Here is a 24,010-nt window from a genome sequence, read left to right on the forward strand (position 1 = left end):
TGACCTGGCAGCCCGGGTCTGCCCCGCAGCTGACTGCCTTCAGAGGGTGTGTATTCTCCAGGAGGGCCTGCCCTGCTGCTGACACTCCCTCCCCACCTGCTGGACCTGCCTGGCCCCGCAGGCACCTGACTTTGTAGCCCCAAACATATTCAAACAAGGCTGTGCGAAGGAAGGCTTCCCGCGGTCAGGCCTCTGGGCTGAGACAAGACCTGGATTTGAATCCTGACTGGGCCACTACACTCAGGACTGACCCGAACAAGTTATTGAATCTCTCTGAGCCTCTTTCCTCATCTGTTTGAAAAGAAGGATAAAAACGCAGTCAATTCTCAGGATTCGCGGTATAATGTCCTATGGAGCCCCCGCGAGCACTGAGCAGTGTATACTGCAACTGTCCCCACCAGTTCCTGTGAGTCTCTGGCCACATTTCTGTCAACCAATCAAGACAAAAAGACGCTTTGTGTCATATGCTCACAGCCAACAGCACCAGAAAGCAGGAGAAGAGGACTCCATGGCACTCAATGGACTGTGAAAGGGACGCTCGTGTGCAGTGTGAGAGCTGAAACAGGCAGGAATCAGAGGCCTTGTTCAACCGCAGCTGCAAATGTGCACACCAGGCGATTCCAGGATCTCGCCCTATGGACAGGCCCCTGACAGGCCATGGAGACCGATGGGGGGTGACAAGCGCATCTCAGCGAGGAGGTGAGTTCGCCAACAGGGAACGCGGGAATGACGGGGAGCAAGCGTATGTCCTTCTGGAATGGCTGGTGAGAGAGGATGAAGATGCCCGTGCCCGACACAGTCATCACCATCATCCATGTGGGAGGGGCGGTCACCCACACCTGGGCAATGCTCCATCCCAGCCACCAGCTGGAGGCCCTTCCCTCCTGACCATCAGCTGTGACCGTGACAGGGCGGGTGAAAGGGCACCATACCAGGGGACTCACCTGAGCTGAGCTCAGCGAGAGCTGAGGGAGTTGGTGTGAATGAAACGCGGCAGATACCGCTGCAGGGGCAGGGCGGTTACCTTTGAAGCTCCTGCTGCAGCCTCTCCTTCTCTCCGTTGTTCTCTCCGGCGGCGGCGGCAAGGGCCTTGGCCTCCTGCTCCTGCTTCAGGGCCTCCTGGACTTCTGGCAGCTGCTTCTCCTGCTCCCCCAGCTCCCTCTCCTCCGCCCCCTGTTGGTTCTGGGGGCCCAGACTGGAAGGTTCCTCCTGCCCAGAGGGAAAAGGTGAGGATGCCTCATTGGGTAAAGGCCCCGGGGAGCCAATGACCCCGCATCCCTGCACCCCCACACGCAGTGAGGGGCCAAGAGCAGGGCAAGTGCAGACCCCAAAAGGGCAGGGACCCTCGGGACAGGCAGCACCAGCCGTGCTGAGTGCGGTTCTCCCAGCACTGAAGGAACTGCGCTGGCCGGGCCCACGGCATGAACGGACCAGCACATGGTGCTACGGGAGCCCTGCGCCCTCTCCACACACGGGACCTTTAGGGGCACAGGATGCCTGCTCTCTGGATCAGCTCCTTGGCTGCCCCCTGTGACCCATTGTAAAAGCCTATTTTTTAAAAAGTACATAGAGATCAACCAAAGGACTTATATGCAAGCATATAGGCCTAACCAATGGACACGGACAACAGGGGGCTGAGCGCATGAGTTCCCTGCCCCCACCAATAGGGGGTAATGTGGGGATAAGGACACATATGTAATAACTTAATCAATAAAAATATTTTCAAAAGAAGAGAAAAATAAAAAGTACATAGAACATTAGTCAGGATACAGAAGATCTGAACAACACTAGCAGCCAACTGACCCTGATATTTACGGAACAACCATCTGCCCGGCACAGCCAGTAGCACCGCCCTCTTCCTCCCCCCAGTCCTGTCAACCACCACCAAGATGGCCAGTGTCCCTGGGAGGCAACACCTGCCCCCACGGCCGGCAGCGGCTGAGAATTGCTGGTCTGAGCTGCAGCTGAGCGAGGGCACTGGTCACCCAGGAGTCACTGATCCATGACCAGGACACGGCTGTGATCCCGGAGGCCCCCTCGGGCAGGCGGGGGCGCCAGGGGGGCATGCGCTCTGGAGGGCCTACCTGTGTGGCGCTGGAGGGCCTCACGGTGTTGGCGATGTTAGACGGGGGTTCGCCCTCCAGCTCTTCCTTTTGGCTGTTGGCCTTGTCCTGGGTGAGTTGGGTCCCCAACTCTGCCACCTGCAGAGCCAGAGACCCAGCCCGTGCCACAGTCAGGTCACAGAGTGAACTTGGCTTGAAAGCAAACCCCAAACCTGTCACCCCACAGGACACCTGGCCACCGGCTTGCCCGTATATTCCGGACACCACCCACTGTTACCTCCTTCCGGAGCTGCTGGTTCTCCTCCTGCAGTGTCTTTACTGTGCCCTGGAGGGTACCCGTATTCTCCTCCAAATCGATGATCCGCGTGCAGGCTGAAGAGCAAAGTGGAGTCAGAGCCCAGCTTCCAGGGCCTCCACTTCCCCTCTCTGACTCTGGCCCCGAGAGGACCATCCACCCAGACGGCCACCCCCCCACCCCGAGGCCTAGGTGTGAGGGCCGGGGATGGTCAGCTGGGTGTCGTTCACAAGCTGCTGTCGCTGTTGGTTGTGGCCCCTGTGCTGGCTCAGCTGGGGTCCGGTAGGGGAGCCACCCAGAGCTTAAGAAGAAGGCAGGTGACCGTGGAGGGGCCAAAGCAGAAGTTCAAGACGGTGGAACTGCTGGAACCACTTTTTGCCAAGTTCTAACCTGACTGTCAAGTCAAGGATTTCAGAGACTCACAGAGTCGGCAAAGACATGGCATGGTCCGGGCCAGCCGTCAGAGTGCGGGGGTCTGGGGGGCTCAGCTGGGGAGTGGGAGGCATGGTAATTGGCCAGTAGGTCTGCTGGGGGTAGAGGATCGGGGGCGCGTGTGTCGAGTACTTGCCACCCGTGGGTGAGGTCCTTCGGGAGGAGAGGTCACTGAGCAGCCCCTGCCCAGGGAGACAAAGAGCAGACAGCACCCATCTGCCCGGGGATGACAGGAACGGAGGCAATCAGCCCAGGCCTCTGTTATAATGCAGGTCAGTGAGCACTGGGGAAGCCCCTGCCATCCAGAGCTTTCAATCCCCCACGGACAGATCTAAGACAGCCTCTGGGGTCAGTGTGCTGTCACCTGGAAGCTCCCGGGACTGTCCGCACGGGCGCTGAGAAATCTGGCAACACTTACTTGTAGTTCATGTCCTGACTTCAAGGCTGCCAGGCCCCTCATGTTCCCCTTGGGGAGAATGGCAATGAAACGGTCCCAAATGGCCCCTGAATCACACCCTACTGACTTGGGCTGAGGGTGGGCTGACCCAGGAGATTCAGAGCCAAGGGCTCAGCTCCCTGGGTGAGGGAGAAGCCACAGCCAGGCTGGCTCCCCGGTGCCAGGGGCTGCTGCCTACCTTCTATCAGCAGCTCCAGGTCCCAGCTCAGGTGGGCGGGCTGGTTCCTCCTCTGGACCTGTTCAGCCTCGAGGGCCATGATGTCCCCCAGCAGCTCCTCAAGGAACTGCTGGGGGATGTGTCCACGATCCTAGTGCAGGAAGAGGGGTGGGTGAGGATGCACACCATGGAACCCGCTGGCCTGCCCCGCCCCAGTGCAGCTACCCTCATTCCCCAGGATGAAGGGCCTCCATGCACCTGCTCACTTCCTAGAGCACAGCTGCACAGAAGGGACTCCAACACAGGGTCCCGCTGGGAGACCTACAGCCACTAAAAGACATGCTGACCCAGTGGTAGGTGATGAAGACCCATGAGGCCTCTGTGGTGTCTGAGCAAAGTGACGCACAGCACAGGGCTGTAAAGCAGGTGACAGGAGGATGGGCGGCTCTCAGGCCCCTTAGCTGGTTTACCATGTCTTGGAAAGGCCGTAGGGACTCCCAAATCACAGCTCGGTCCACATCCTCGTTGCCAGCAGAGACCCTTATTGCCAGTCACCCACCTACATCCATCCTTACAGAAAGCAACACAGCACTCAGGCCCTATCAGTTTGTTTGGTTTTTTTAACATCCTATAGAATGAAAGCCTAATATGCTAAGTGTCCGGTCATCCATTCAACCAATGAAAGCATAATACACGAATGATATGCTAAGGCCACTCAACAGCTTGCTATGACGTGCACTGACACTGGGGGGCAGACGCTGCAACTGGCTGGTTGGCTTGCTGCTGGGGTCTGGCTGATTGGGACTGAACTAGACAGGCCTGACATGCCCTTGGGCCCTCCTATGGTCCCTCACCACTAGCCAACCTCCTGTGTCCCTCCCCGCACTGATCATACACCAATGGAGTCCCCACTGCCTCGCCTATGCCCTCTCGCAATCCGGGACTCCTCAGGGGCTGTCAGAGAGCCAGTTTCAGCCGAATTCCCGCAGGCCAGGCCAAGGGACCCCAATGGTGCACAAATTCATGCACTGGGCCGCTAGTGTATATATATATTTCTTTTAAATATACTTTTATTGATCTCAGAGAGGAAAGGAGATGGAGAGATAGACACATCAGTGATGAGAGAGAATCATTGATCGCCTGCTTCCCACAAGCCACCCCTGGGCATGGAGCCCATGACCTGGGCATTGGCCCAGCCGGGCAGGCCGTCTCTTTTGAGGGCCTTCACTGCTGCCCACTTAAGCCACTGAGCTTAGCATATGACTCTTCGCTGGCAGCAGGTCACTGTGTCGGCAGCAGCCCCAGCCCAGTAGCAGAAAATCAGAGAAGGGCACCACATAAACCTAAAGCTGCCCCCATCTGTTGTACACAGGATGCGAGAGTGTCTGACATGTACAGCCTCGTCTAGTTGGATGAGCGCACCTGCTGACAGGTGCGGGACTTCCCTGAGCCCGTTTCCCTAACAAGGAAGGGGTGGGGCTAAGATCTATCCCGGGTGTGAGGGCTGAGCCTCGGCCTCTCAATTCCACGGTCACTCCACTGATCTGGGAGCTGGAAATAAATGGCTGTTCCAGTGAGTTTTTGTTCAACACCCAGTTGCCATGTGAACAGGTCACACACAGCCTCTTGGAAAACCAACAGCTCTGGGCAGTTTCCCGGAAATGAGGGCTAAGGCACAGCAAACAGCACTATGGGCCCCTGGGTGTCAGGCACATGCTGGGTGTGGGACGCATGGCTGGTCCCTCGCAGGCCCCCTCAGGGGAGGAGTCCGCGGGGCCTATTCCGGTCCCAGGGCCCAGCACACACGCGGAGCCGGTCAGCTCTTTCCCCTCATCTCTGCTCCCGCCCAGGAGCCCTCCCAGAACCACTGGTGTCCTAGGGCTGAGTCTGCCCTGAGTGCCTTCACAGTTTGGGAACACGCATGCACCCGACGTGTCCCTTGCTCTAGGTGGCAGTTTTCCAAGGCTGGCCCCACGCACAGTTCTAACAACTGGGAGTGGGCAGTAGCTCCTGCTTTTCCATCTCGTGTTCACTTTCCCGCACCGGCCAGAACCCAAGGTTCTTGGTAGAAGGGAAGCCGTGGACCTGCCGCCAGTGGACACGGTTCTGGTCAAAGCCTGGCAGCGGGAAGGGTTTGCTCACAGACTCGGGAGTCACCTGGGCACCGTCTCTCTGCCCATCCCCGGCCCTGCGCCAGGTGCCCTCTGTCCTTGCACATTCACTCCTCACAAGAGCCCCGAGGGGGTGGCAGGGACAGTCCCTTCTCACACAGGAAGAGGCTCTGCACTCACCGACTCTACGACCACCGACTCTTCTCACTTCAACTCTTCACACCGACTCTTCACACACTGACAGTTCACACCGACTCCGCACCACCAACTCCGCACCCACCGACTCCACACCCTCCAACTCCACGCCCACCGACTCCACGCCCACCAACTCCGCACCAAACATTCCACTGTCTCCATGGCCCCCCAACCAAACTGCTCTAGGCCCTGCATTCTAACCGTCTCTGCCAGAGGCTCATGCCCCATGCTAACTGCTTTGGAATACACAAAAATTAGGACACCCTCCCCATGAAGCTTCAGATCTAGCTGGCACATAAAATATAAAGAAACATAAAGGTTATATGTATTGATCCTATACCACTGTAAATGGAAATTAACCACTTCATTCTGATATGTCTATCCACGTTTCAAAAACTTATTTTTTCCCCATCTGCCACATTACAGAAATTTGATCCATTCCTTTCAGGGAACAACACATTCATTTTATTTTGTGAAGTCTTACCTAGAGAGCCCAGCTCGGGAATTCTCCCCATTGACTGTCAATAGTTCATACATAAGAACCCCTGAAGTCCACCAGTCAATTGCCTAAAAAACAATTTGGCAGACCACTCACTAATGTGTAATTTATAAGAAAAATGAACAATGAAAAGCTGTATATTTGAAAAATACTTTATTTATTTTTAAAATATATCTTTATTGAGTTCAGAGGGGAAAGGAGAGGGAGGGAGAGAGAAAAACATCAATGATGAGAGAGAAGCATTGATCAACTGCCTCCTGCATGCCCCATAATGGGGATCGAGCCCCCAACCCGGGCATGTGCCCTGACTGGGTATTAAATGGTGACCTCCTGGTTCATAGTGATACACTCAATCACTGAGCCATGCCGGCCAGACTGGAAAATATTTTAACAAAAGGACTTTGTACATAGCTTTCTGTGCAAGGAATACTAAATTAGCACATGCAAGAAAGACATTTAGAGAACAAATATACAGGCACCCTCAGAACAGAATTTAAACATTTAGGCTGTCAATCAATTATTTCTAAACTAGTAATGGTTTTACTTGGGTTAATTAAAAAACTCATTCTTAACTTAAGATAAATGTAAATTGTTTAAAGTAGATGAAATCTTTGGACTTAGATGGGGTGGGGGGGGGAGTACTGATTAGCATTTAGATGAATTATCCAGCTCCAATGTCTGTTATAAAATTACTGAAGCCCTAACCTGTTTGGTTCAGTGGACAGAGCATTGGCCTGCGGACTAAAGGGTCCCAGGTTCGATTTTGGTCAAGGGCATGTACCTTGGTTGCAGGCTCATCCCAAGTAGGGAGTGTGAAAGAGGCAGCGGATCGATGTTTCTCTCTCATTGATGTTTCTAACTCTCTATCCCTCTCCCTTCCTCTCTGTAAAAAATCAATAAAATATATTAAAAAATAAAATTACTGAAAGTGAAACTGGACAAGCAATGGGTCCGGGCTGCTGGTCACTCCTTGAGCCAATGAAGCAGAGACAGGGTTGACTCATGTATGAGCGTTTATTCCATGAATGCAGCAGAAGGGAGAGCAGCAGGTCACCCCCAAACGTCTGCTCTACCCCCTCCCCCCGGCGCACATAAGCCAGCTGCTTATCTTGGGTAGAAGGACAAAGATCCCATGGGAAAGTAGAAACTTCAGGCCCAGGAAAGTAGGAAGGTATAGTGGTTACAGGTTACAGGCAACTCGGGCTGGGGGTTGGCAGAGAGCTTTTGGCTCCTGGACCAGATTACAGCCAACGAGGTTGCTGATCTAGGTCATTCCAGGAAAGAAGGGTGGCCTGCATTCCCTTGTTAGCTCCCATGTCCCAGGGCGGACAATTCTCCACCACATTAGAACGTGCTTTCTCTAGTTAGAACAGAACAATCACGGTTAATAGAGCACCATTTATATTCCTTGTAATCATAGCGAGTCCCCAATAGTCTATTCCTGCCCCCAAACAAAAGAACAAAAATGAAAAAAAAAATTCCACCTAAAGGGGTTGCTTTTTCATAACTATCTCAATCAATTCCTTGTATAGAAGCTATTCCATAAATCTAACCGCCTTCATTTGTGGGATTTAAATTAATGTCCAACAAATGTGATCTAACCTGGAAACAAATTTATAGATGCAGTGACCTGAACTGAGAACACAGCAAATAACATATAATTTAAGGAGTCTTGATATATTGAAAATTATTTCGTTATCATTATGCAAATCAAGATTTCAAGACCAGTTGAATTGATGAATTTATGGCAATGAGATATTAACTGGATGATAAAATTTGAAACTCTCTGCTCCCAATTTTCAGGGCCAACATTTTAGAGAAACGATGCAAACTTTATGAGCCTAGAGCTACTTTAAGGAAAATACATAAGAATGAGATAGAAAACAGGATGAGGCCAACTGAAACCACAGAAGAGTGAGCACAAGCCTGGCACAGTGATGAGCACATTGCACACATTGCATCTCATTCAATCAACGCCAAGTCATCAAGGTGTTCCATGAACTCCCATGGACTGAGCTGTATTTTGGACCACGGATATGCACAAAGGTTAGGAGTAACAAAGTTTTCTTTCCTAAAAATTGGTTCCATGCCCTGACCAGTTTGGCTCAGTGGATGGAGCGTCGGCCTGTGGACTGAAGTGTCCCAGGTTCAATTCCGGGCAAGGGCATGTACCTTGGTTGTAGGCACATTTCCAATAGGGGGTGTGCAGGAGGCAGCTGATTGATGTTGCTCTCTCATCGATGTTTCTAACTCTCTATCCCTCTCCCTTCCTGTCTGTAAAAAATCAATAAAATATATATATATTTTTAAAATTGGTTCCATGACATGGCCTGTGTGGATCAGTTTGTTGGAGCATCATTCTCTACACGGAAAGGCTGTGGCTTCAATTCCCGGTCAGGGCACATACCTAGGTTGGGCGTTCAGTCTCCAGTGGGAGTGTGTATGAGAGGCAACCAATTGATGCTTTTCTCTCACATCAATGATTCTCTCTCTCAAATCAATAAGCACATCCTTGGCATAGGATTTAAAGAAAAAAATGGGTTCCATTAGGTCATAGAAAGTCATTCTCAAATTTTCAGTTATCAGTTCTTAGCAACTTCTCCAATAGTTTCAAAGAATACCTTGAAGCTAACTAACCCAGCAATACCATTCTTTTCTTGATACAAGCAGTTTCACCGGCACCCGAGCCTGGTCGGCCTGGTTCAGTGGCTGAGTGTCAACCTATGAACCAGAACCAGGCAGTTATGGTTGGCTTCCTGGTTGGGGCCCATGTCCCAGTTGTGGCCTCCATCCCCAATGCGGGGTGTCCAGGAGAGAGCCAATCAATGGTTCTCATCATTGGCGTTTCTCTTTCGCGCTCCGTCTCCAGTTTTCTGTGAAGTCAATAAAAGTACATATAAAATAAGAATTCTCCTCAAAAAAATGAATAAATAAATAAGGGTAGAGGACGCCCCGACTGGAGAGGGCAGTGGGTCTCTGCTGTGGCCCCACGTAAAAATACCTGGGGAGGTTACACAGACAAGCCCCTCTCCTGCTGGGCTAACGCCTCCGGTCCTGGTGGGCCCTCTTCCAAAGTGGTCAGAAGGTCTATGGTGATTCTGCTGCACAGCTGAGTCCAGCACCACCGGCTAAGTGTGGGGGACGCTGATCTCACAGGGACTCACTGCACACGGGCCCCTCCCAGGGTCTCACCGCAGAAACACAGCTGCCATTCGATCCCTCGCAACTCGTGCTGACCAGGCCGGGCACCCGCCTCGCGGCTCCAACTACCTCCCACCCTTCCACGCTGGGTCCACGTCCACAGGGAACTCGCTTCCCCTCTTAGCAATTTCCTCAGTTTCTCCACAGGCTCAGGCTCACAGCCCGGAATCCTCTGCACGCCACTGTTCTTCAGAACCAACATTGTTTCCAGCACACAGCGAACCTTAAAAACATAAAGAAAAGAAAGAGAGCCATCATTTCAAATGGTCATCACTTCAACTTGGGAAGAAACAAACCAACTCTGCACGTGGCCCCCACTGCTGATAAACCCGATGGTCGCCGGCAGACCATCCCCACTCCAGCCTCTGCAGCCTTTTAACATGACCCAGCACCGGACCCCGCCAGCCCTCCACCGGGGCCTGGACCACTACCCACAGAGCTCCCCTTCCCTCTCCTGCTCCCCTTCCCCCCTCCCCCCACTGGTTCTCCCCCCTCCCTGCACTCCTCCCTCCTGGCCCTGTGCGCTGAGCCACCCCTCCTCTCCACGACACTGGCCATTCCCTCCCCACCCCTGGCCTGTTCACTCTTTAACTTTTCAGCTGGAAAGAATGTCACACCGAGAGAAAAGTCGCAAGAACAATTCAGAGACCTCCCAGACACCCCTGTCTGAGATTTCTCCAAGTATTCACTTTTCAGTGATAGAATTCACACAGCATCACACCCACCCATTCACAGTGTCCACCGCGTATATTAAGGGCTGTGCGCCCTCAGAGAGCTCAGACCACAGCACCTCCCAGTGAGCATTTCAGGTTTCAGGATGGTCCCGTCCTCCCTTTTCAGCCTGTGTCTCCTGCATGTACTGCTGTCCACTAAAGGCCCAGCTGAGAACATGGGCTGACCCCACCTTCCCACCCATCCATTCCCCGCCTGGTCAGTTCCAACTCCCACACCCTCTCCCACACCCACATCCACTACCACAGAGCTAGTCCTCCCACCACCGTCTCTGACCCCTGAAGGGGTCTTCCTGCCTGACCACCTCCGTCTTCTACGTTGTAGCCAAGGTGACCGTTAGCACGAACCCTTCCCAGGCCATTTTCCCACTCAGAACCCTCCAGGGGCCTCCAGGATCAAAGCCCAAGTCCTTGCACCGGCCTCAGCCCTGCTCCCCTGTGGGCCCCACACGCACCCTCTCCCTGCTCCTCACACATCCCTAGGGGCTCCCCGCCCTCCCCTTTCTCTGATCTGCACAAAAGGAAAAGAGGCAGGAGCTCTGCTCAGCCCTGTGTTCTACAAGGGGAAACTGAGGCTTGGAAGACTCACGTCACATTGCTGTCCACTGCTGAGCCAGAAGTCCAGGTCGGTTGATACCTGAGCCCCGAGCCACACGGCCTTCCTCAGTGAACATTTGTTGAACAGATGAGTGTGAATTAAATCAATTCTTAAACACACAAAATACCCGAGTTTTAGTAAAGGAATAAGGTTTGCTCACACACTCACGATAAAAACATCTTCATCCCAGGAGCAGACGATAACAGATGGCTAGGGCATCACACAGCATTTACGCACTTATTTTACCTGCTGCTCAGCATCTGCGCACTTAGGCACTTAGGAGGCAGGTCGAGGGACCCATCATCTCTGGTCTGGTCCTGGAACGTGCTGCCTGCCCCGCTGGCTTTGCCCTGGTCTCTCTGATCATTGCCAGGGACATAGCATCGTGTTTTCTCAATGAAAATCCCCATTTCTCAGCCTGAACAGGATCAGTTCCTTATCTTTCTCTGTGAAAGTTCCAGTCAGTTTTTCCAACATGTAGGAGATGCGGAGAGACTGTACCAGGTGGAAGTCATACAAAAGGGCAAGGATGGTGAGCCGGCTGCCACCCTCTGTGCCTCCGCTTCCCTTTCTATAGACGTCATCAAACTTCCTCAGCGCGGCCTCCAGAGAGGGAGCTCCGACCTGCACGAGTGAAACAGACCCAGTGTCATCACACACACCTGACCATCGTGGCAGCGCGCTCCTCTCAGGGACCCTTCTGTTCAGCCAGCTGAGGCGTTTATGCTGAAAGAGTCAGTCCTTTTAAAACCAGCGCATCGACACAGCCAGTTGGCCTGGAGGTCAAATCCCCCCCACCCCCCAGTGGTACCTACAACAATCAAGGCTTAACTACAACAAGACTGTGCACAAAGACAACTAGGGGGTGCACCAAAAAAGCATAAAAACTGTGGAGACAAAGACACAGGACACAAATGACAGAAATGAAGGAAAGCAAACTGCTGGATATAGAGTTCAAAACCACACTTTTAAGGTCTTTTAAGAACTGTCTAGAAGCCGCCGATAAATTAGTAAGACCCTCGAAAAGACTGCTGGGACCACCGATAAATGTAGTGAGATCCTCAAGAAATCTAATGAGAACCTCGATGTTATGTAAAGGACCAACTAGAAATTAAGCATACACTGACTGAAATAAAGAATATTATACAGACTCCCAACAGCAGACCAGAGGATCGAAAGAATCAAGTCAAAGATTTGAAATGCGAAGAAGCAAAAAACACCCAACCAGAAAAGCAAAATGAAAAAAGAATCCGAAAATACGAAGATAGTGTGAGGAGCCTCTGGGACAGCTTCAAGCGTACCAATATCCAAATTATAGGGGTGCCAGAAGATGAGAGAGAGCAAGATATTGAAAACCTATTTGAAGAAATAATGACAGAAAACTTCCCCTACCTGGTGAAAGAAATAGACTTACAAGTCCAGGAAGCACAGAGAACCCCAAACAAAAGGAATCCAAAGAAGACCACATCAAGACACATCATAATTAAAATGACAAGAGCAAAAGACAAAGAGAGAATCCTAAAAGCAGCAAGAGAAAGAAAATCAGTTACCTACAAGGGAGTACCCATACGACTGTCAGCTGATTTCTCAACAGAAACTATGCAGGCCAGAAGGGAGTGGCAAGAAATATTCAAAGTGATGAATACCAAGAACCTAAACCAAGATTACTTTATCCAGCAAAGCTATCATTCAGAATTGAAAGTCAGTTAAAGAGCTTCACAGATAAGGAGAAGCTAAAGGAGTTCATCACCACCAAACCAGGATTATATGAAATGCTGAAAGGTATCCTTTAAGAAGAGGAAGAAGAAGAGAAAGCTAAAGATACAAATTATGAACAACAAATACACATCTATCAACAAGTGAATCTAAAAATCAAGTGAATAAATAATCTGATGAACAGAATGAACTGGTGATTATATTAGAATATGGGACATAGAAAGGGAATGGACTGACGATTCTTGGGGGGAGAAGGGGTGTGGGGGATGCGGGAAGAGACTGGACAAAAATCGTGCACCTATGGATGAGGACAGTGGGTGGGGAGTGAGGGCGGAGGGTGGGGCGGGAACTGGGAGGAGGAGAGTTATGGGGGGGAAAAAGAGGAACAAATGTAATAATCTGAACAATAAGGATTTAAAACAAAAACAAAAAAAAAAAACAGTGCATCAACACACACCTGGTAGGACACTCACGGCCACTAGACATACCCTATAAGACCCGGTCTGAGCGTGCAGGATTGGCACAGGGCCACGCGGACTGCTGGCTGCAGCCCAGAGCAGCCCGCCACAGCACTGGGACCTGCCTGTGAGCCACCCTCTCGCCTTCTCAGTCCAGGGGGACCGCCTCGGCCAGCAGCCGTCTGGCTCCTTGGAAGCAGAGCACCGCACATCTGTCTGCAGCGCTGCACATCCCACAGCCCTCATTCTGAAGCGCAGCTGAGCCTGGAGGAGGCGGGAGCAGCACCAGGTGGGGGCGTGGAGCCCTGTGGAAGGGGCAGTCAGGAAGGGAGGCCTGCCAGACGCAGTCCTGCGGGAGCTGGGAAGGAAGACCCAGGGACCCAGCAGCTGTGACCGGCCACGCAGCCACTAGATGGAAAAGATCCAACTCTGAGGACCAGGAGCTGGAAGAGGAAACCTGGGGGGGAAAGCAGGTTATGGGGGGCGCCTTCAATTGTGGGTGAGGTGAGCTCGGCCCGACAGGTCAGAGTGTCGTAAACGCGTGTCACTGCTGAAGGCAGACACTAAATGCTAGAAGCCTCCAGAGAAGGCGCAGATGGGAAGAAGGGAACCATGACTTCACAGAGGCCAGCGCCCATAGACAGGGGCTACTCCTAATTTAATAAATAATAAATGTAACCTGTAAACTCCCAATTGGAGCCTTTTCACTAAACATCAACCTGAAGAGCAAGCCATGACCACGACATTATGTTCAAATAGAACTTAAAAAAGAGAAATTAGCCAAGCCGGCATGACTCAGGGGTGGAGCGCCGACCTAGGAAGCAGGAAGTCGCGGTTCAATTCCTGGTCAGGGCACATGCCCAGTTTAATCCCCAATGTGGGGCATGCAGGAGGCAGAGAGATGGTCAATGATTCTCTCTCATCATTGATGTTTCTATCTCTCCCTCTCCCTTCTCTCTTAAATTAATAGAAATAGATTCTAAAAAATAGAAATTAGAATTCTGCAGACATAAAAATTATGTATAAAATTGAATGTTTGAATGGTTAAATGTTTTCAACACACTAATGGAATTACTTAACTACGATACATTTTCTCAAAGTTTGAATTTATTTGAAGTCTTTAAAATAAAGTATAGCAATATCTTGACCCATACAGCTCCTAGGCCAATGGAAACTAAGGAGAAAAGAAACAAACGGGACTACATCAAAAGAAAAAGTATCAACCAAAAGAACAAGAAAGCCCACTGCATGGGAGAACACATTTGCCAATGTTATCTCCGATAAGGGTTGAATCTCCAAAATTTACAGAGAACTCCTACAACTTAAGAAAAGGAAGATAAATAATCCAATCAAAAAATGGGCAAAGGACCTAAATAGATACTTTTCGAAAGAGGACATACAGAAGGCCAAGAGACATATGAAAACATAGTCAAAGTCACTAATCATCCAAGAGACGGCTTCACAGGGGAGATTTACCAAACACTCAAAGAAGAACTAACACCTACTAGGATACTCCTCAGACTGTTTCAGAAAATCCACCAATGATGAACTCACACAGAGAGAAACTAATAAAACAATCCTATTTACCCCTGCACCAAAAAAATTAAGAGACCCAGGAATAAACTGAACTCACGAGGTAAAGCACCTGTACTCAGAAAACTACAGGATGTTGAAAAAGTGATAGAAGAAGACATAAACAAATGGAAGGATATACTGTGTTCATGGATTGGTGGAATCAACATCACTAAAATGTCCACAGCGCCCAAAGCAATCTATAGGTTCAATGAAAACCCCATTAAGATAGGAATGGAATATTTCACAGACCTACAACAAACTCTCCAAAAATTCATATGGAAATCAAAAAAGACCCCGAATAGCCACAGCAATCCTAACACAGAACAACAAGTTGGAGGGCTCACAATACCAGATATCAAGCTATATTAAAAGCCTCAGTTCTCAAAACTGCCTGGTACTGGCACAAGAACAGACAGGTAGACTAATGAAATCAAACAGCGAATCCACTAATCATCCCAAGCCATTAAGTTCAATTCATATTTGACAAAGGATGCAAGAGTATATAATGGAGTCAAGATAGTCTCTTCAATAAATGGTGTTGGGAAAATTAGACAGATAGAGACAAAAAAATGAAACTAGACCACCAACTTACACCAAACACAAAAATAAACTCAAAATGGATAAAGGATTTAAACATAACGGAAAACCATAAAAATCTTAGAAGAATCCATAGGCAGCAAAATATCAGACATATGTCATAGCAATAATCAACCGAGAGATGCAAATCAAAATGACAAGGACATACCATCTCACACCTGTCAGAATGGTTATCATCAACAAATCAACAAATACAAGTGCTGGCCAGCATGGGGAGAAAAAGGAACCCTCTTGCACTGCTGGTGGGAATGCAGACTGGTGCAACCACTGTGGAAGACAGTGTTGGGTTTCCTCAAAAAATTAAAAATGGAACTCCCATTAGACCCATTAAACCCACTTCTATGACTATATCCCAAGAAATCAGAAACACCAATCAGAATGGACATATGCACCCCTCTGTTCATAGCAGCACAATGTACAAGAGCTAAGATTTGGAAACAGCCTATGTGCCCCACTTAGCAGATGAGTGGATTAGAAAACCATGGTACATCTATACAATGGAATACTACGCTGCCGTAAAAGAGAAGGAACTTTTACCATTTGCAACAGCATGGATGGCCCTAGGGAACATTATGCTAAGCAAAATAAGCCAGTCGGAGAAAGACATATATCACGTGAGCTCACTCATTTGTGGAATATAACAAACAACATAAACTGATGAACAAACATAGAGCCAGAGCAAAAACTATTTTAGAATATAATAGACGTAATCCTGTTATTTGCAGATTTTTAAGATTTCCTACAACTTTTGTGATATACTATGTTAGTACAGTTTTTATAATATTATTATATCTTATTTCTTTGAAATATTATTGTTTATTGCACATAACATCTTATCTAATAAAAGAGAATCATGCAAATTGACCATAACCTTGACACCCTTCCCATTGCCTAATCAGCAGGATATGCAAATTAACTGCCAACCAAGATGGCAGCCGACAGCCATGCAGCTGAAGCGAACAGGAGGCTTGCTTGCTGCAGTGACAGAGGAAGCCAACGTTCCCCGCCTGTCGCTGCAAGCCTCTGAGCTGCACTCTAAGCAACTATGTTGTAATTATAGAAGCTAAACAAGCTCCAGAGACCTGCTTTCAGCCAGCTTCGGCCTCAGACCTTAGAGCTGCTATTATGGCAACAGAGTTTTAATTATAGAAGCCAAACAGACCCAGAAACCTTCCTTCAGCCCTCAGAGCTGGAGCCGGCTCTCAGCTCCAGTGACAGCTATAGAAGGTAAATAAATCCCAGAATAGAAAAAAAGGAGAGGCTGGGAGCTTAGGGTGCCCTCCAGCCTGAAAACGGCTCTCAGGCCCTCTCCCAGACTGGCCAGGCACCCCAGTGGGTACCCCCACTATGAAGGGGGTGTGACCAGCTGCAAACAGCCATCAGCCTGTCATCCAGGCTGGCCAGGCACCTAAGCGGGACCCCCACCCTGATCTGGGACACCCTTCAGGGCAACCCAGCTGGCCCCCACCTGTTCACCAGGCCTCTATCCAATATAGTAAAAGGGTAATATGCCTCCCAGCACCAGGATCAGCAGAGCCGCGAGGCCTCCTGAACCCAGGATCAGCAGAGCCGCAATGCCTCCTGGTACCGGGATCAGCAGAGCCGCGAGGCCTCCTGTCCCCTGGAGCAGTGTGACAGGGTGCAGTGCCCAAACTCCCTGATCACCCTGCAGCTCTGTCACACTCAGGGCAGGGCCGATGGGGAGGTTATGGCTCTACCCCATCACACACAGAGCAGGGCCCGTGGGGGTGGGGGGGTTGGGGCGCTGCCCTCTATCATCCACAGAGCAGAGCCAATCAGGGGGTTGGGGTCCCGCACCCTGTCACACACAGAGCCGCAGGGCGATCAGGGGGTTGGGGAGCTCACCCCTATCAGGCACAGAGCAGGGCTGATCAGGGGGTTGGGGCGCATTCCCCTGTCGTGAACAGAGCAGGGTGGATAGAGAGGATGTGGCCCCACCCCCTGTCACACACAGAGCCACAGGTAGATCAGGGGGTTTGTCACGCTGATCCCGGTGCCGGGAGGCCTTGCGGATCTGCTGATCCCCATGCTGGGAGGCATATTACCCTTTTACTATATAGGATAGAGGCCTGGTGCATGGGTGGGGGCCGGCTGGTTTGCCCTGAAGGGTGTCCTGGATCAGGGTGCGGGTCCCCACTGGGGTGCCTGGCCAGCCTGGGTGAGGGGATGATGGCTGTTTGCAAGCTGGTCACACACCCTTCAGGGTGGGGGTCCCCACTGGGGTGCCTGGCCAGTCTGGGTGAGGGGCTGAGGGCTGTTTTCAGGCTGGCAGGTGAATGAAGCTCCCAACTGCTCCTTTTTTTCTTTTTTTTTTTTCTTTTTTTTTTATTTTTATTCTGGACCAGCTTTAGCTCTGGCTCCAGCTCTGAGGCCTCTGCTGCTGAAATCAGGTATCTGGTTTGTTTGGGTTCTATAATTGAAACACTGTATCAACTCCAGCTCTGAGATCCAGGCTGGCTGAAAGCAGGTTTCTGTGGTTTTCTTTAGCTTCTATATTTGTAACAGTGTTTCAAACTGCAAGCTCAGAGACTGGCAAGGCAGGCGGGGAATGTTGGAGTCCTCCTTCACTGAAGCAAGCAAGCCTCATGTTAGCTTCGAGCTGCCTGGCTGCCGGCCGCCATCTTGGCTGGCAGTTAATTTGCATATCGCCCTGATTAGCCAATGGGAAGGGTAGCGGACATACGGCTAATTACCATGTTTCTCTTTTATTAGATAGGACTAGAGGCCTGGTGCACAAAAATTTGTGCACTGGCGGGGGGTGGGGGTGCCCCTCAGCCCCACTGTGCCCTCTCACAGTCTGGGACCCCTCAGGAGATAACGGCCTGCTGGCTTAGGCCTGCTGCCGGCTGGCAGAGGGCAGGCCCAATCCCTAGGTGCAGCCCCTAGTCAGGCTCAGAGCAGGGCCGATTGGGGATTTGGGGCGCTGCCCCCTGTCATGCACAGAGCAGGGCGGATTGGGAGGTTGTGATGCCACCCCCAGTCATGCTCAGGTTAGGGCCGATTGGGGGGTTGGGGTGCCACCCCCTGTGACACTCAAGGCAGGGTTGATGGGGAGGTTGTGGCGCCACCCCGTCACGCACAGAGCAGGGCCGATCAGGGGGTTGGGGTGCTTCCCTCTGTCACGCACAGAGCAGGGCCCATCAGGGGGGTTGGGGCTCTGTACCCTGTCAAACACAGAGCAGGGCCAATGAGGAGGTTGGGGTGCTGCCCCCTGTCATGCACAGAGCAGGGGGGTTGGGGCTCTGTACCCTATCACACACAGAGCAGGGCCAATCAGGGGGTTGGGGAGCTACCCCTGTCACGCACAGAGCAGGGCCGATCAGGGGGTTGGGGAGCTCCCCTGTGTCATGCACAGAGTAGGGCCAATAGGGGAGTTGGGGCACCGCCCCCCGTCACCCACAGAGCAGGGCCAATCAGGGGGTTGGGGCACTCCCCCATCACACTTGGGGCAGGGCCGATGGGGAGGTTGTAGCTCCACCCCGCCACACACAGAGCAGGGCCCATGTGTGGGTTGGGGCGCCACACCCTGTCACACACAGCGCAAGGGCCGATCAGGGGGTTGGGGAGCTCCCCCCTATCAGGCACAGAGCAGGGCCCATCAGGGGGTTGGGGTGCCTTCTCCTGTCACGAACAGAGCAGGGAGGATAGGGAGGTTGTGTCCGCGCCCCAACTCCCCAATCGGCCCTACTCTGTGAGTGACAGGGGGGAGCTCCTCAACTCCCTGATCAGCCCTGCTCTGTGCGTGACAGGGTACGGAGCCCCAACCCCCCTGATGGGCCCTGCTCTGTGCGTGACTGGGGGTGGCGCCCCAACTCCCCAATTGGCCCTGCTTTGAGCCTGACCAGGGGCTGCACCTAGGGATTGGGCCTGCTCTCTGCCACCCGGGAGCAGGCCTAAGCTAGCAGGTCGTTTTCTCCTGAGGGGTCCTAGACTGCGAGAGGGCACAGACGGGGTTGAAGGACACTCCCCCTTCCCCCCCGAGTGCACAAATTTTTGTGCACCAGGCCTCTAGTCCTATATAATAAAAGAGAAAATGCAAACTGACCATCCCTCTGCCAAACCCACCAGCCAATCAGGAGTGAGTATGCAAATTAACCAAAGATGGTGGGTTAATTTGTATATGCAGGCTCAAAGTGGCCTGGGCTCTGGCAACATCCTCGGGACCCAGGCCACTCTGAGCCTGTAGGCCTGCGTGTAGTCCCTGAGTGGCCGGGGTCCCAGAATGCCCTGGCCAGGAGTGGCCTACAGGCACCAGCGCCAAGCGGCCCAGGTCCCAGGACAAGCGGCGGGGGCGCCAAGCACAAGCGGCCACGGGGTGGGGCGGGAACTTCTGCTGCAAGTTCCCACCCCATGGCTGCTTGAGAGTGCCCCTGCGCCAAGCGGCCCAGGTCCCGGGACACAAAGCGGGCTGGGTTCTGGGACAAGTAGCCAGGGGCACCAAGCAGGCTGGGTCCCGGGACAAGAGGCTGGGGGCACCAAGCAAAAGTGGCAGCGGGGTGGGGCGGGGCGGGAACTTCTGCCCTAAGTTCCCACCCCACAGCCACTTGCGTGTGCACCCATGCCAAGTGGCCCGGGTCCCGGGACACCAAGTGGGCTGGGTCCCAGGATAAGCAGCCGGGGGCACCAAGCGGACTGCGTCCCGAGACAAGTGGCTGGGGGCACCAAGTGGGCTGGGTCCTGGGACAAGCGGCTGGGGTGCCAACTGGCCTGGGTCCACGCCCCCCAGCCCAGTGCACACAGCGAACATGGGGCCGCCGGGCTTGGGGGTGTGTCCCCAGCAGCTGCCAAGGTGCAGCGTCAGCGGGATCCACGTCCCCCAACCCATGAGCACAAGGATAGGTTCCCGCTCCATGGCCACTTGCGCGTGTGGCCACACCAAGCGGCCCGGGTCCCCGCCCCCCAGCCTGGTAGATAAAGCGAACGTGGGACAGCCGGGCTTGGGGTGTGCCCCGGTGGCCGCTGTGTGCTGTGTCCATGGGATCCATGTCCCCCATCCCACAGACACAGTGATTGTGGGGCCGCCAGGCTTGGGGGGCGGGGGGGCAGGCACGCCCTTACCCCAGTGGACACAATGCAAGGGATCCTCTGCAGCCCATGACACCTTTTCTTTTCTTTTTTAAAAAAACATATTTTATTGGTTTTTTACAAAGAAGAGGGGAGAGGGATAGACTGTCGGAAACATCGATGAGAGAGAAACAATGATTAGCTGCCTCCTGCACACTCCCCACTGGGGATGTGCCCCCAACCAAGGTACATGCCCTTAACAGGAATCAAACCTGGGACCCTTCAGTCTGCAGGCCGACGCTCTATCCACTGAGCCAAACCAGTTTGAGTGTAAACACCTTTTCTGACGGCGCACTGGCGAAGCTCCCTGTATGCCGCCACTTGCAGTGTTCTTGATAACCTGGGTTATATGAATCCAAGAAGGAGATCTAGGGTTTTTCCACCACACTCCTGGAGGAAAAAAACAAAGGTCTGCTGCTGGATTGGCTAAGAAATGTCATATCCTGCCCTAGCCGGTTTGTCTCAATTGATAGAGTCTTGGCCTGTCGACCGCAGGGTCCGGGTTCAATTCTGATCAAGGGCATGCACCTAGATTACAGGCTCCTCTCTGGCCAGGGCCCAGGTCAGGGCTTATGCAGGAGGCAACCAGTGTCCCTCTCACATTGATGTTTCTCTCTGTCTCTCCCTCTCTTCCACACTCTCTAAAAATCAATGGAAACATACCTCAGGTGAGGATAAAAAAAAGAAAGAAATGTCATATCCTATGAAAGACACATCTTGAAAATGTCTAAAGAAAGTTGTCATTTTTTCATGGTGGACTGGAGTCTGTGTTGATGAAATCACCTTGGCAGCTGCAGTGGATGGTAGTGTCTGCAGCAGCGGTGTGATGGGTCTGGCACCTTCCCCTGATCAGCCCGGTCACCTCCTGCAGAGGGAGGCCAGACTGTGGCTTAGGACATCAGTAGGACATCCCCTGAGGGCTCCCAGTCTGTAAGAGGTAGCAGGCTGCCCTAACCGGTTTGGCTCAGTGGATAGAGCGTCGGACTGCGGACTGAAGGGTCCCAGGTTCGATTCCGGCCGAGGGCATGTACCTTAGTTGTGGGTACATGCCCAGTGGGCAGTGTACAGGAGGCAGCTGATCGATGTTTCTAACTATCCCTCTCCCTTCCTCTCTATAAAACAATTAAAACATATATATTTTTTAAAAAAAAGAGGTGGCAGGCTGGGCTGAGGGAGCCCCCCCCCCAGTGCACAAATTTCGTGCACTGGGCCCCTAGTCCAGAGGTGGGCAAACTGCCGCTAACAAGCCACATGCTGCTCTTTAGCCCCTTGTGTGTGGCCACGAAGTTTCAATCGCACTGTGCGTGCACACCCGCACGTGGTATTTTGTGGAAGAGCCACACTCAAGGGGCCGAAGTTTGCCGACCACTGTCCTAGTCTAAGTATATAAAAGCCTAAGCGACAGTTGGACCAGTGCGATGATGCACAGTGACCACCAGGGGGCAGATGTTCAATGCACAGGCATGGAAACATGGAACAGGCTGATGAATCTCAGAGGGGGGCGGGAGTGAGGGGGGTGGGGGGGAGGTGGAGGGCGGGAAGAGATTCACCAAAGATCTTATATGCATACTAGAGGCGCCTGTGGGGTCCCTCCCCTGGACTGTGGGGCTCGGACATGCCCTGAGGGGTCCCAGATGGTGACAGGGTGCAGGCCAGGCCCAGGGACCCCACTGGTACACAAATCCATGCACCAGGCCTCAAGTTATATTTCAAATTCTTTTTCTTGAACTATTAATGTTTTCTGCATGTAACATTATTATATTTTAAATCGTTTTTCTTGAAAAAAGAAAGAAAAATGCAAAAGAAATAGAAAATGAAAATAAATAAAATAGAGCTTAGTAGAGCCTTTAAAACGAGCAATAGCATTCACGTGGCTGGAGTTACTCGAGCACCTGCAGTGATTCCGATGGGCGTGCACACAGGTGTGCAGACCTGCTGTCTGATGGATCCAGGAGCCGAGAGCAGCTCGGGGCGGCCCACGGGCTCGGGACACACTCCGGGCCCCACGAGGACGCCCCTGTTGCCACAGGCCTGGAGCTGAAGGCCGTCCCTGAGCGCGTCATGGCCGGTGTCCGTCCTGCCGCGGGGAGGGCTGCAGCGCCAAGTGCACAGTGACCTCCTGGGCCGCGTCCCGTGGACGCCCGACCGGCAGCGGGAGGTCGGGTCCGTGGCTCTCACTCCCCGTCGGGACTTTCTGTCTGAGCCGAACCCTGTGGCTGAGGAGGCTGCGGGTCCGACACCGCAGGCCTTGGGCCCGGGAAGCCCTGGAGCGGCGCCCTGAGCGGGGCCACACAGGGCAGGGCCGGCCCGGGTCCAGCGCCCTCTGCGGGGAGGCGGGGGCCTGGCCGGTGAGGGGGCGTCCTCCTCAGACACAAACCCCGACTAGGAAGGCGCCTCCCGGAGCCGCTGGTGCGGGCAGAGCGGGGGTCCGCCGCCCGGAGGACCCGGGGCCTGAGCGGGGCGGTCCTCAGCCCGCGCCCCAGGGCCCCGCGGCCGCCACTCGCCATCTTCCCCGCAGTTGAGTGATCCCCGGAGGGAGCACTTATCCCCGCGGGGCTGCCCTCCGAGGCCGCCTGCGCGGGGTCCTCCCCCCCGTACCCACGTCCGCCTCAGCCTCGCCCTGCCCCGCGACGCCAGCAGCAACTCAGGACAAACAGTCCTCCGTGCCTGGAGATGCTGAGGTCCACACTCGCACCGCTAACTTCCGGAAGGGGCGGGACTTCCGGGAGAGGCGGGACCTTCCTGCAGAGAGCACCGCGGTGCGAGCGGGGGCTGCGGCACAGAGAACTGCGCAGCCGCAACGTGTCTACGCTCCAGAGAGGTTGGAAATCGCTGCTCGCCCGGACGGTCAGGGGGCGCGTCCCGCCCTCTGCAGCCGCGACCCTGGAACTGAGGGCGCCTGTCCGCGGAGAGGAAGTGGAGCCGTCTTCCTGTTTCTCTTTTCTTCACTGTCAGTCCCCAAGGAGGGACGCATCCCGCGCTGCCCTCGCTGAGTGAGCTCTGCTGCTGAGGGACGAAGGGGCCCGGCTCCCGGGATTCCACCGGGAATGGAGCTGCCTGACTTCCGGCTGAGCCGCAGCTGCTGTGCCCGGCCCGGAAGGCAGGGCTGCTGGGAGCCTGAGAAAGAGGAGGCGCCAGGGGCCGGTGGGGCCATTTCTGTCTGTCTGTCTGTCATACTTGAATAAAGCGCGTATTGACACAAAGCAGTCATGCCCAGGCCCACAGAGAAGAGGGCACCCCTGTGACGTTGTGGGGCAGCGTCTGGATGCACGCGAGGACGTTTGGATCCGTCGCCTCTGCCCTTTGGGGCCCGGCCCGGTGTGGGAACATCGCCATTGAAGGGCGCCTTCCAGAGCGTGTGCTGGTGCCTCCCGTGGCAGGCACTGCTCACCCCGCCCAGCCCAGTGGGTGCTCCACCTGTTCACGTTTCCAGTGCCACACTGCCCCCTGCTGGCTGCGGCCCCGTGTTTGCAGGTCGGGTGAGAGGGTGGCCTCCGGGGGCAGTTTTTACGATGAATGAAAGGCACTGGCGTGTTCTGGACCAGGCAGGCTGTGACCCGCCTTCTAGACCGTGCGCATCAGTCTGTTCTCTGAATCCATGGGCCCCTTTGTGCTTTGTTTATTCTTTTGTTGTAAGAACACCGAACATCGGGTCTACTCTCGGAGCAAATTTTTAGTATGCAATGCAGCGCTGTAATAGACACTCTATTTCTCATTATGTCACAAATATGGCATTACTTAATTATTTCTTTATTTGCCTCTTGTCTGTGTTTATCATCGGAAGGTGGTGGATGCACTTTCTTTTGCTCACGAATGTACCCCAGGCATCTGGAATCGCGC

At 53.1% G+C, this 24,010-nt stretch overlaps 1 long non-coding RNA gene across 1 annotated transcript; it reads right to left on the reverse strand.

Moving 5' to 3' along the window:
- Positions 1–2,083: 2,083 nt before the first annotated feature.
- LOC118660414 lies at positions 2,084–22,860 on the reverse strand. The gene is made up of 8 exons (XR_004968901.1): positions 22,063–22,860; positions 10,731–11,363; positions 9,211–9,633; positions 8,886–9,082; positions 6,195–6,277; positions 3,426–3,555; positions 2,341–2,435; positions 2,084–2,201 (listed from the first exon to the last, which is right to left on the reverse strand). It is a non-coding gene; the product is annotated as an uncharacterized LOC118660414 (long non-coding RNA).
- Between the last annotated feature and the right edge of the window lie 1,150 nt (positions 22,861–24,010).

Source organism: Myotis myotis, unplaced genomic scaffold, assembly GCF_014108235.1.
Source record: "Myotis myotis isolate mMyoMyo1 unplaced genomic scaffold, mMyoMyo1.p scaffold_m19_p_1, whole genome shotgun sequence".
Lineage (NCBI taxonomy): Eukaryota > Metazoa > Chordata > Mammalia > Chiroptera > Vespertilionidae > Myotis > Myotis myotis.